Below are 14,006 nucleotides of genomic sequence, written 5' to 3'. Positions count from 1 at the left end.
AGAGGGTTTCCTCTCCTCCACATCCCTACTAACACTTTTATTCTTGGACTTTTTCTTGACTTTGGTTAATTTCATATTTGACACTTTTGTTGAACAATTAAAAAATGCTAGATAAAATATTTTAAAAATTTTAATGCAAAGCAATGAACTGGCAAGAAACTAATGAACACTCAGACCAAAATGTAAGTTAAGTGGAACCTGGAGTGGTAAACAGAGCACTGAAGTAAAATTTTACCTCAGAAGCAGCTTTTGAGCAAAGTGAATTTGAATATTAGTTTTGAACAACTAAAGGACTCAAAGGATAGGAAACAAAGCCCAGTGCTTGCTGGGCTTGTAGGAAGTCCATTAGGAGAGCTACCATAAAGCTGGGACCCCTAGAGCCACCTAGGACACCAGATAAAAAGTCTGAGATATAAAAAAGACAATTCCGCAAGGAAACTGATAAATATGTGGGTAAACCTAAACATACAGTGACCTAAAACAATGACAATATGTCTTTTGGTATTAAAGAAAATTAAGATACAAGTAACAAAATCAACCACAGTAGCACAGAAATTGTGAGGTGGTAGTCTGGAATTGGATTTTGATAAAGTGAGCATTTAAAATTTTCTGTATTATTGCCAAAGGAATATAGAATGGGTTACAACTTCCAATCTAATGGAAAAAAAAATGGAGAGGAAAACAAACATGAAAACTTATAACCCGAAGGAAAGCCAGAAAGAGGAAAAGAAACCCCCAAGGCGAAACAATCAGAAAATAACAAAATAAGATGATAGAAATAAAAAAAAATGTAATAGCCAAAATAAACTGAATATTCTGGCTAAAAGGCAAAGATTGTCATTGAATAAAAAGCTAGAGTCCAAATATTTGTTGTTTAAAAGGATATTACCTGTAACTTAAGAATACACATAATAAAAAATTATTAAAAAAAAGAATACACAAAAGTTACAAGGATGGAGAAAAAGATGTACTAAGCAAATACCAAAAGAAGTTGAGATAGCTATATTAACAATCATACAAAAAAATCATACAAAATAATCTTAAGGAAAGAGGTATTACAAGAAATAAAAAGAAGCATTATATAAAATAGCTCAACTAATCAGAAAGATATAACAATTTTAAATGTGTATACACTTAATTAACTTACCCTTCATCTAAAAACACATTAAGCAAAAATTGACAGACATTTAAAAAATATAATTCACAATCGCATTGAGAGATTTTAATATACCACTGTCAATATTTAATACCTCAAGCAGGTAGGAAAAATCAGTACAGAAGATTTTTTTAAAAGAGCTAATGGATATATACAGAACACTATATACAAAAGTCTACTTGGATCTATTTATACTCTAACCCTGTACCTGTAACTGTTCAGATGGATTTGGGAAACCTGACTTCATACTAGGCCATCAAATAAGTCTCAGTAAATTTCAGAAGATTAGTAACACATAGATATGGTTATCAGACCATAATACAATTAAATTAAAAATCAGTAATAAAGTAAAATACTTAAAATTGTACCTGGCACATAGCAAATATTCAATATATTTTTTTATTATCACTGAGGTTAGGGAATACTTAGCATAGCACACTACATGGTAATTACCAATTTACTTTTCTGTCTCCTTACTAAACCATTAGCTCTTTGACAGTATTTTTACAGCAGTGAATAAGAAGCAGTATCAATGTTTATGGAAAGCTGATGAATGATTTATACCATTTCCAGACTTTCACAAAGCAGAAAGATCAGGAGAAACAAGTTATCTTGCTAAGCCTTAGATTTCCAGAATGAGTGTTGAGAGTAGTTAGCAGAATATTCCTTTGAATAACAATTTTCATTCATTCAACAAGTATTATCTAAATGAACTCAGGAAACTATGCCAAGAGGGAAAACGTATGACAAATAAGAACACATTTTATAGAGCTGAGATAAATCCATGGCTGAATGGAACACATCCTTAAAATACGAGGGACAACCATATTCATCCATGATGCATCTTTGGAAATGATTGCTGGAGTCAGGTTATGGGTTGGATAGATCTTAACTTAGATCAAGTGATCTTTAGTTTTAAATTCAGGAACATGAATTTTAGATACAAAAAGAGTGACTAATAGAACTATCAGAGTAATGTCTCTCAGTCACACCAGTAGAAAAGAGTGTGTGCTGGAAAGAGAGGAAGAAAAGGAGTGGAGGACAGAGGCAAAGAGGAAAGGAGAAGGGGGGTAGAAAGAGAGAGAGACAGAGAAAGGAGGAAGGGAGGGAGGGAGAGGGGGAGGAGGAAGAATATGAATCAATCAGAACTCATTTCAAAGAAAATGAGATAATCAACTGAGAGATGATTTTGAACGCAGTAATTACCTTGGAGTCACATTTAGGTTTTTATTTTAAGATACAGTCAGGCTGGGAAAACTAGATATCTACATGCAGAAGAATGAAACTGAACCCCTTTCTTATACTATACAAAAAAATCAACTCAAAATGGATTAAAGACTTGAATGTAAGACCTGACACTGTAAAACTCCTAGGAGAAAACATTAGTGATAAGCTTCTTGATATATATCTAGGCAATAATTTTTTGGATTTGTTACCAAAAACAAAGGCAACAAAAGCAAAAACAAACAAGTAGACTACATAAAAAGCTCTGCACAGCAAAGGAAATGATCAATACAATGAAAAGGCAACCTATGCAATGGGAGAAAATATATGCAAATCACATATCCAGTAAGGGGTTATTTTCCAAGATATTCAAGGAACCCATACAATGAATAGCAAAACAAATAAACAAAAAAACAATAAAAAAATCCCAAATAACCCAACTGAAAAATGTGTAAAGGAACAAAACAGACATTTTTCTAAAGAAGATATACAAATGGCCAACGGTTACATGAAAAGGTACTCAACATTATTAATCATCAGGGAGATGCATATCAAAGCCACAACAAAATATCACTTCATACCTATTAGAATGGCTATTATCAGAAAGACAAGTAATTACAGGTGCTGGTGAGTATGTAGAATATACTGCTGGTGGGAATGTAAATTGGTATAGCTATTATGGAAAACAATAGGGAGGTTCCTCAATAAATTAAAAATATGAGTACCATATGATCCAGAATCCCACTTCTGGGTATATATCCAAAGGGAAGGAAATCCTTATTTTGAAGAGATATCTGTATTTCCATGTTCATTGCAGCATTATTCACAATAACCAAGGTATGGAAACAACCTAAGTGTCCATCAATGGATGACTAGATAAAGAAAATGTGGTATAACTTACAATGGAATACTGTTGAGCCTTAAAAAGAAGGAAATCCTGCTATTTGCAACAACATGGATGAATCTAGAGGGTATTACAGTAAGTGAAATACGCCGGACAGAGAAAGACAAATACTGCATGACATTACTTAGAGGTGGAACTTAAAAAAATATGTTGAACTCAGTAACAGAGTAGAATGGGGTGGTTGCCAGGGGTTGCGGTGTATGGGAAATGGGTAAAGATTGCTAAAAGGGTACAAATTTAATTGTAAGATAATAAGGTCTCAGGATCTTATGTATAACATGGTGACTACAGTTGATAATACTATATTGTATAAATGAAATTTGCTAAGAAAATAGAACTTAAGCATTCTTACCCCCCAAAAAGGTAAATATATGAATATGTGAAGTGATAGATATGTTAATTAACTCAACTGTGGCAATCCTTTCACAATATATAAATTGTCATGTGGTACCTTTTAAATATATTACAATTTTGTCAATTATACCTCCATAAAGCTAGAAAAAAATATACAGTCAGGCCATGTAGGAAAACATCACACCTTTTTCCTATATGGTTTCACCCACTGTATGTTTTCTACCATTTCCATGGATTTTATAAAATAATCCCAGAACACGGCAAAAAGTGTGAATCATCTTTTTCTTCCTTTTTCCTCACTCCCTTGCTTAGGACACCGCTATGCACAAGAATGTCATCCCCTGTGTCCTAGCACATCTGAGTTTCTTTAACAGAAATGCCTTGCGTGTTTCTGAAGACTGTCATGAGGCCCAAGGCAATAAAATTCAACAGACTTGAGCTGTAATCTTCTCCTAAGGAAATGGTTGGGATGCCAAGATGCCTTTTGACTTTGATTTCACAGCAGGGCTTCATTTGTAAGGATGCTGTCCAAACTTTAAATGACAACAGCTGTGATATGAAGCCCCACACACTCATTTATAAAAATTTCCCACAAATTAAAAAAAATTAAACAATGGGGATTTTCAATCCATGACCAATTAGCAGGGACCAGGCAATCATAAAACATTTAGGAGCTATTTATTATCGTACAAAATGTTTACACATTGTAGTGCATGTCTCAAACCTGAGCGCCAGTCAAATGCTGATTGCAAAATATAAATATAAAATTCTTTGCAAATCACATTAGAGACATTCTAAGTTAATTAGGTTGAAAAATGGAAAAATTTTAAAACAATAAGCCTAAAACTATTGACATAGCAATAGCATTCCGGAATAGTGCAGTTATCTGTTGGGCAATCAGTCCATAAATACACATCCTGAAGTCCCCTGTGCTTTGGCCACATAATAGCAATGTAGTTGCAGACATAACAGGCAATTTATAAACTTGCAAGGACTTGAATACTTATACATGTTTTATTCTGAACTTTGTTATGTAGTTTACCTTTAATTTTCCTGCTACAATTGAAGAGGGAGCCCTGCAATCTTAATTTCCCAATACCCTCAATTATTTCATACTTTTAATCTGCATACCTTTGAACTGTCATGGCCCAGCATTCCTATTTCACAAAACTTTGGAATCTCTCAAAAATAGAATAAATATTAAAGAAAAATGAGGTTGAAAGGCATAATTTCTTATAGAACTATAGAACTAACTTTTCTTTAGAGTTTAGATTAGACACAACTCAGAAAAAAGTTTTTTTGAATTGTCCAAAATACTGAGAAATTTACTTATATTTTCTACATAGGGACAAAAATTAAAACTACCACAGCCAAAAATACCTCTTTATATCATATTCCTCTCCTGCTCAAAAATCCCTGACCATTACAGAATAATGACCAAACTCTTGTGCCAGGCTTGTCAGCCCTCCATGGTGTGGACCTATCTCCAAAACCAACCGACCAAATTGGCCCTCTTACTACAAGCCAGCTCTAGCCAGTCTGCTTTATCTATCACCTATTCCACATCATAGTAATTCCTACCACATCTAATATCCCTAGGAATACCTTCCATGTCTTCCATGCCTTGCTTTGTCATTTACACTCTTGTCCCTTGGCACCTCCATATGATGTCCCCATATGTTCCTACCCTTTCCAAATACAGTTCTAAGCACAAAATAATCAAAAGGACTTTTACTATAGTTTCAGCCTCAGGTTATATTTTAATACTAAATTAATTTATACAACCATAGAGAATGTATCATAATTTTGAACACTATGGTTATTTAATATGTACCATGACTCCCCCTGGGATAGAAGGTGAATGCTAGGCTAGACAAATAATATCAATCTTTGTTACAAGTTTTTGAGTGAATGTCCCAAGTCTGCTTCAATTTTATATGCTAGGAAACCGGAACACTGCACCTGGCTATGGTAATAATAGCTAACATTTATTGAGTGCTTATGAAGTTTTAGACATGTTTTAAGTATGAATTTACATAAATTATTTCATCTAATTTTCATATCTCTACAAGGTAGATACTATAATTATATCCATTTTGTTGATGAAGGAACTGAGGCTCTCAGAAGTTAGAAGGCTACAAATGGCAGAGCCAGAATTCGAACCCAGGTAGTCTTACTCCAGGATTTGTGCTTTAAACCTCTGTCCTCTTGTCTCTCAAATGCAGTAAGGTATGACATGGAATCTAAAAATGGCAGCTGTGGAAATATGTAATTCAGACTAAAGTAGAAATCTTCCAGTAATTATAAATAATATCCTCAAGAGCATTTGAAACTATATTACATCTATGAAAAAGCAACTGAAAATTTAAAAATGTGCTTGCTAAAGTTAAAATACAAAGGAAGGACTGGAAGATAATTTTTTTCTCATGGTATCCTTTTATTCCATCTCTATCTTCAGGAATTTGAAACAATTAATTAACACAGGGGATCAAGTCAAAGTTTCAAAAATAAACCTAACAGGAGTGCTACAAATAGAAAACAGAGAAAGTAGGTAGGAGAAAGTACAATAAATAATGAAAAGAAAATAATGACACTGGTGAGTGTCACATATGATGAAAAAAGGTATTTGTCAAAATGAGTAAAATGTTAGGTATAACGATACAAAGGAATACTAGATGAAAGTGAAAATGAATGAATGATAGGTATATCCAACATCACGGATGAATCAACCAAACACAGTTTTGATCCAAAGAATTAAGACAAAAAGAATACATCACCACTATCATCATTACCATCATCAAATTAGCCAATTCTGAAACATACCTTCTTTTTTTTTAAACTTATCATTTTATTTTTTTTGAGTTATAACCTGATATTTTAATGAAGTATGTTCCATTTATTTATGTTATTCCTTTTTTTTAAAGGAATTTGTTATGTTAATCACCATACATTACATCATTAGTTTTGGATGTAGTGATCCATGATCCATTGTTTGCGTATAACACCCAGTGCTCCATGCAGAGCGTGCCCTCCTTAATACCCATCACCGGGCTAACACATTCCCCCCACCCCCCACCCCTCTAAACCCTCAGTTTGTTTCTCAGAGTCCATAGTCTCTCATGGTTCATCTCCCCCTCCGATTTCCCCCCCTTCATTTTTCCCTTCCTACTATCTTCTTCTTTTTTTTCTTTTAACATATAATGTATTATTTGTTTCAGAGGTACAGGTCTGTGTGAATTGTGTAAGACTGTTGAAACATACCTTCTTGATTAACACTGGCCTCTATCTCTACTTATCCCATCAAATCGCATTAAGGTAAACATGTGCCAATACAATATAGGAGGTCATGAAATCTGCCATAGTGATGTCAAAGAACTGCTTAAATCAAATCATACTGACAGAGGAGAATCTAACAAAGTCCGATCAAGTAAAAAAAAGATAATGAGTAAGGTTAATTTTATATGTACATTAAAAGAAAACAATTTGATGTCAAAGTGATTAAGGGAGTTCCTTGGGAAAAATAATGAAGGCTTTAAGTATTTTTGCAAAAATTATCTTTAGGAAAGTGCTTTATAGCCAAACACAAAGTAAGCCATCATATGATTCTGTTAGAAAAAATATTTTAAATAGCTTTTCCTCACCCAAAAGTCAGATTCATACTTTAGTTCTAAAATAATCAGCATATGGTGAAAATTGTAACCTAAATATTTTTAAAATAAAATTTTATAATTAAAAAAAAACAAACCCTTTCCCCACTATTTGGTATGAAATTTTAGTCCCTATTTTAAATGGATTTACTGGTGGTGATAATGAAAATTAGTTCCACTCTTATGGATCTAAAGGATTCAGGAGTAATGGTCTGTGTCTTATCTCTGTTTAATTCTCCAGTGTGGTGTCTGCAGAAACCAGATGCAGTTATTTAACAAAGATGTGTTGTCTTTGCTAAAGCAGATTATCAAGGCCTCGGGTATGTTGCATGCAACCATTGATTTGGCAAACATGTTCTTTTCTATCCCTATCAGAGAGGACAATCTGAAACAGTCTGCATTTATATGAAATGGACAATGGGAAACAGGATTATGCTAATTAAAACCCCTTCCATTCAAACTCCATGTGAAGAAATTTGGACCATTTGAACATCACATAGAATATTATATTTGTGGTACTACATTGATGACATCATGTTAATTAGGCTGGGTGAAAAAGAAGTGGCTACCATATTTGGAACTTTGGTAAGGCATATGAACCCAGAGGATGGGAGATAAGCCTTATGAAGGTTCTGGCATTCTGGGACATCTCATTCAAAGTAAAGGATAATTTGCTGTATCTTATATCTCCCACTATGAGGAAGGAAGCACAACTTCTGATAGCCCTCTTCAGGTTATGCAGGCAGCATATTCTACATCTGGGACTACTGCTCTAGCTCATACCACATGATGCAAAAAGCTGCAGCTCTGAGTGGGGTTCAGAGCAATAAAGGGCTCTGTAGGAGATCCAGGAATTATAAGCCCTGACTGCTTCTCATCATACATAGTGACCCACTTGGAGAATTTGCACCTTCCATTAATATAACTCTGAGCTCTGCAAGGTTAGCAGTTCCAGTCCTCAAAGGAGGAATATTTCTACCAGGGGACAAAACAAGAATCTCATTAATCTATAAACTATACCTGTCACCAAGGCACTTGACTCCTAATGCCCAGGGACCAGCAGATAAGAAAAGAGTCATCATTTTGGCAGAGAGAAGTGGATTGAGTTAAAAGATTTTTATGAAGTAAAAATCAACATAACTTGATGTTGGAGATGAGGCGTCAAGGATGTCATAGGTTTTGGTTTATGTAACTGGATCAATGGTGGTACATTTACCAAGACTGGGAATAATGAAAAGGGATCAGGTTTTTAGGGTTGAGGGGTAGAGAAAACAGATATCATAAGTTCAGTTTGTAACTGAAATTGAAGTGTCTTTGAGACATGAAAATGAGATACCAGGTAGCAAGCTGGATATTTGGGTGTAGAGCTCAGAGGCAATGTTTGGGGGAGAGAAACAAATTTGCAAGTTAAGTTGTGGGTATGGAAGAGATCAATCTTTGAGAAGATATAGAATGAGACAAAAAAGGAATGTAAGGCTTTACAAATTAAAAGCCAACTGGAGAAGGATAAGCTTTCCAAGATGGAAAAGGACTGGCCAGGGAAGTAGGAGGATATGTAGGAAACGTTTCATCATGGAAGCCAAGGAAACAGAATGCTTCAAAAAGAAATTCTAAGTGATAAACAGCTTCCTCTATCTTCAAAGCAAAGAGAAGCTGGTGGACTTAACCGTGAAGAGATAACATTAATAATTAATACAGTTTACATAGTTTCAAGGTAGCTTTTATACTGTATTTTTTGTTTGCTTTCCTTTGCCCCTCTCCCCCCCAAAAGAGATATTTTAAGTAAGTTCCTGGGAGGAAAAAAGAAAGTAAATTATAAATCTGCCATACTTAGAATGGCTAATCTGTCATATTTAGAATGGCTAATAAAGAAATAGAACCTATTGAAAAAAGTCTTCTACATTAGAAAAGCCTTCATGTATGTAAGTGTAATTATAAAGAAAAACCAACAGTTCTTTTTAGTATTTTAAATCCATAAGTTACCATTATGCTACCTTTATAATACTAACAAAAGATAAAATAAAATACTTATATAACCAATTATCATAAATAACTAGAGATAATTTTCTACATGGTCTACATTGTGAAAATAATAAGATGAGAAAAACCTTACTTAGCTCTTAGTTTCAAGAATATTCTGAAATGGTAAGACTATAATTGCTCAGCAACAGTATTTATGAAAATCTTTTTGAAAGTCAAAAGCAGATTCCATACAATGAATGAAATACATGAAAGTTAGACTTAATTAACCACATCTAACCATCCTTAAAGATAAATAGGTAAGGAATTGTCAAGTCTGTGGTTAAATTTTTTTTTTCTAAAGCACTGATAAGACAGACAGTAAAATGTGAAGTGTTACATACGGTCAGGATAGTAACATGAAAGCAGCCCTGGGAATCCTAAGAAAACAATGTATGAGTTCTGCACTTATTTCTTAATGACAACATAAAACTAGACCCTGGCCAAAGGATCAACCCCCTCCAGATTGGCTTTGGCTTTCTGAACCCCCACCCCCACTTTCACTGGCAAAGGTCAACAACAATAACCTCTTACTTGCTAACCAAATGGATTACGTTTAGACATTTAATTTAACCTCTATACCATTTGTTAAGATTAAACACATGCTTTTTTTTTTCTAAACTACTTCCCTAAAAAAAAAAAGCCAAAAAACACCAAAACGCACAACCTTCCATCTCATTACAAAAGACATATGAAATACAGGTAAGTAAAAAGAAAGAAAAACATCTTCGTGATAAATTCCACAATGCTTAAACAACCAATGTTAACATTTGGTGTCTATACTTCATATTTTTCCTAATCACTAATTATATGTTTACTCATACGATTTAACTTTTTTTAAAGTAGTCATTTTATTCTTAAACTAATTTCCTTCCTTGGCCTCCATGACTCTACTTTTTCCTTTTACATCTTTTCTCCTCTTACATCTATGATCCTTTCATCTCAATATCCTTTATAGGTTTTTATTATTCTGCTAAACCTCTAAATGTATTTCTCAGCTCTTTTTTCATCCTTAGATCTCCTCTCTTACAGTACCTACTTTTCATTGGCTGGCTCGACCATTTCTATGGCATAAGGAGCCACTGAAATTTGTATTTCCAGCCTAGACAACCCTCCTCAGCTCCAGCTGACAAGACACGTCCAATATGACACCATGCAAATACCTCAAATTCAATATATCTTAAACTGAACTATCTCCTACCCTTCACCCTCACCTTCAAGGCTGATATCCTTCTACACTGTCTTGGTAAAAAGGACCAGCATCTATTCAGCACCTAGCCAGAAATTGATCACATCATACTCTCACATTCAATCAGATACCAAGTTGACACTTCCAACGGAAACTTCCTTCCATCTATCCATCCAACATAACTTTAGTTAAACTAGGTGCTTTGTGCTAGGGGTTGTGAATTAAACAGTTATATAATCACTGCGCTCTTGAAACTGAATCAAATGCTGATAATTCTGTCTTCACCACATTTGTCATGTGTTCCCTCATCTTCATAGTCACTACCTTTATTGGGACTTTCACCATGGCCATAACTTCTTTACTCCTACCGATTTCTGAGTTTTGGGGGGCGTTCTGCTATAGAAATCAGAATGTTTTTCTGCTTTCTTCTCATGCTCCTAATTTAGCTTTCTCATGTCTGTTAAATCACTTAACCACTTGTCCATTTGTTTTCTGTCTTCCAGAATTTTTTTGCTGACATTTACCTGTTTTATTTGTCCTTGGAGATTTATGTTTATCTTTTAAAAAATCTGTCTACTATGACTTTTAGTTGTGTTTTAGGAGGGGACTGGAAGTAAATGTGTGGAGGTAAGTGACCAGGAGCCCATAATCAGGACATTCTAGAATTCACAATTTCTAGAAGTTTCTCTAGGCCATCACTGTTTAAATATTTTAATATCTTTTCCTTCACATTTCCTAGCTACATGGTTTTCCAGCAAGATTTGAAAAAGCTTCTTCTTCATTCCTTTTAGAAAATGAATTAGTGTCTTATCTAGTCCTATAGTCACTGAGGAAATAGGAAATAAAATTCAGTAAGGAGGCAGGTGTATTAGGGGAATGCAGCAATCATGGATAACTCTTTAGGCTCAAAATTGTGTAAATATTAGTGACATACACCTTGGGCCTTAAATCTCAGGTAGAAACTGTTTAATTTTTTATTTTGGAACACTAAAGTTTGTCTGTCAAATGACTGGCATGACAGCCTATGAATTTCTCTTTCTGATTTTAATTAAACATTTTAGAGAACTATGTATGTTTCTTCCACAAAACTTCTGGAATGAACACACACAGAGTCATGGTATTTTCAAAAGGTTATAAGAGTTTGAAACTAACAATCATCCAGATACTTAATTCTTACTGCTATCTTAGGTAAAAACAAATTACACCATTGGCTGGAATTCTTTTAAACAACCAGACTCTTTCTGGGTGTAATTTTCCTAAATAACACAGAAACACAAAATAGACAGTATTTGGCTAGCTTATAACTACTCCAGAAAAAAAGGACTGTAGGGACTGCAAAAGTATTGGACATGAGAAAAGGAGTCACAAAGTTACTAGAAAAAAGAGAGGACTCCTCGTTAGAGAAGGGAGATCAGGACTTTTTTTTTTTTTTTCCATGAAAAGACAGGCAGGCTTGGGAAGGAAAAAGAATTTATTCTAAGTTAGGTGACCAAGCTTCAGACAGGAGTAGGGGGCTGAGGGTATAGAAGGAAAAGGCAAGAGCCAGGCCAAGCTCTTGTACAGAGGGGAGCTATCAGTTTTGGGTGTAGTTTATAAGACCTAATATGGACCCTCTAAGAACCAGCATAAGAAAACATATGATTAATTAGCACATATATGCCTTAGTATATAAATGTATAAAACCTAGTCTGCTATTTAAACCCTAGAAACATACAACTTACCAAGACTGAGTCATGAAAAATAGAAAATCTGAACAGACTAGTAGGAGATTGAATGAGTAATCAAAAATCTCCCAACAAACAAAAGTCCAGGACCAGATGGCTTCACTAGTGAATTCTACCAAACATTTAAAGAAGAATCAGTGCTAATCCTTCTCAAAATCTTCCAAAAAATAGAAGGGACGGGAACCCTTCCAAACTCATTTTACAAAGCCAGCATTACCCTGATACCAAAACTGGATAAGGACAGCGTAAGAAAAGAAAATTACAGGCCAATATCCCTGATGAACACAGATGAAAAGTCTTCAACAAACAATTAGCAAACTGTATTTATTTTTTTTAAAGATTTTATTTATTTACTTGAGAAAGAGAGAGAGCACAAGCAGGCAGAGCAGCAGGCAGAGAGAGAGGGAGAAGCAGTTTCCCTGCTGAGCAGAGAGCCCGATGTGGGGCTTGATCCCAGGACCCTGGGATTAGGACCTGAGCTGAAGGCAGATGCTTAACTGACTGAGCCACCCAGGCGGCCCAGCAAACTGTATTTAATAATACATTAAAACAATTATACACCATGATTAAGTTGGGTTTATTCCAGGGATGCAAGAGTGGTTCAACATTTGCAAATCAGGGTGTTATTCCACATTAATAAAATGAAGGATAAAAATCATATTATCATCTCAATAGATGCAGAAAAAGCATTTGACAAAATTTAACATCTGTTCATGATAAAAACTTTTAACAAAGTGGTTATATAGAGAACATACCTCAACGTAATAAAGGCCATTTAGGACAAGCCCACAGCTAACATCATACTCTAAGACAACTCTAAACATCTACTCATACTAACAGCAGGAACAAAACAAGGATGCCCATTTTTGCCATGATTATTTAACATAGTACTGGAAGTCTTAGCCAGAGCAATTAGGCAAGAAAAATAAGTAAAAGGAATCAGATTCAGAAAGGAAGGAGTAAAACTATCACTGTTCACAGACAACATAATATTATATGCAGAAAATCCTCTACCACAAACTGTTAGAACTAATCAACAAATTCAGTAAAGTTGCAGGATACAAAATCAATATAGAAAAAATCTGTTGTTTCTATACATTAAAAACAAACTACCAGGAAAAAAAAATAAGAAAACAATGCCATTTACAGGTGCATGAAAAAGAATAAACTGATAGAAACAGATACTACACTTGATCTTAGCCAAAAGGCTGAGAAGCGATTGAAAAATAAAATACCTAAAAATAAATGAATTAATGAAGGAGGTAAAAGACCTGTACACTGAAAACTATAAGATAATGATGAAAAAAATTGAAGACAAATAAATGGAAAGAAATTCTGTGCTCACTGATTGAAAGAATTAGTACTGTTAATATGCCCATAAAACCCAAATAATCTAGATTCAATGTAATTCTTATCACAATTCCAATGATATTTTTAATAGAAATAGAACAATTTTAAAATTTGTATGGAATCACAAAAAATCCCAAATAGACAAAGTAATCTTGAGAAAGAAGAATAAAGTTGGATTCATTACTCTGATTTCAAAGTATATTACATAATTACAGTAATAAAAACAGTATGGTATTGGCATAAAAACAGAAACACAGATCAGTGGAACAGATTAGAAAGCCCAGAAATAATCCTACACATACAGGGTCAATTAATTTATGACAAAGGAGCCAAGAATATACAATGGGGAAAGGGCAGTGTCTTCAATAAATGATGCTGGGAAAACTGGACAGCCATCTGCAAAAGAATGAAACTGGACCACTAATTATATCATATGCAA

The 14,006-nt window shown here is 34.3% G+C and overlaps 1 protein-coding gene and 1 pseudogene across 3 annotated transcripts in view; both read right to left on the bottom strand.

Moving 5' to 3' along the window:
* Positions 1–14,006, bottom strand: part of SBF2 (SET binding factor 2) — a 467,005-nt gene that overhangs the window by 111,412 nt on the left and 341,587 nt on the right. The window lies entirely within an intron of this gene.
* LOC112806366 (U2 spliceosomal RNA) lies at positions 13,349–13,437 on the bottom strand (annotated as a pseudogene).

The sequence above is a fragment of the Callorhinus ursinus genome, unplaced genomic scaffold, assembly GCF_003265705.2.
Source record: "Callorhinus ursinus isolate GAN/ISIS: 27379988/994484 unplaced genomic scaffold, GSC_fseal_2.0 scaffold49, whole genome shotgun sequence".
Lineage (NCBI taxonomy): Eukaryota > Metazoa > Chordata > Mammalia > Carnivora > Otariidae > Callorhinus > Callorhinus ursinus.
The sequence above is the reverse complement of the archived record's forward strand: the minus strand, read 5'-3'. Positions and strand labels throughout refer to the sequence as shown.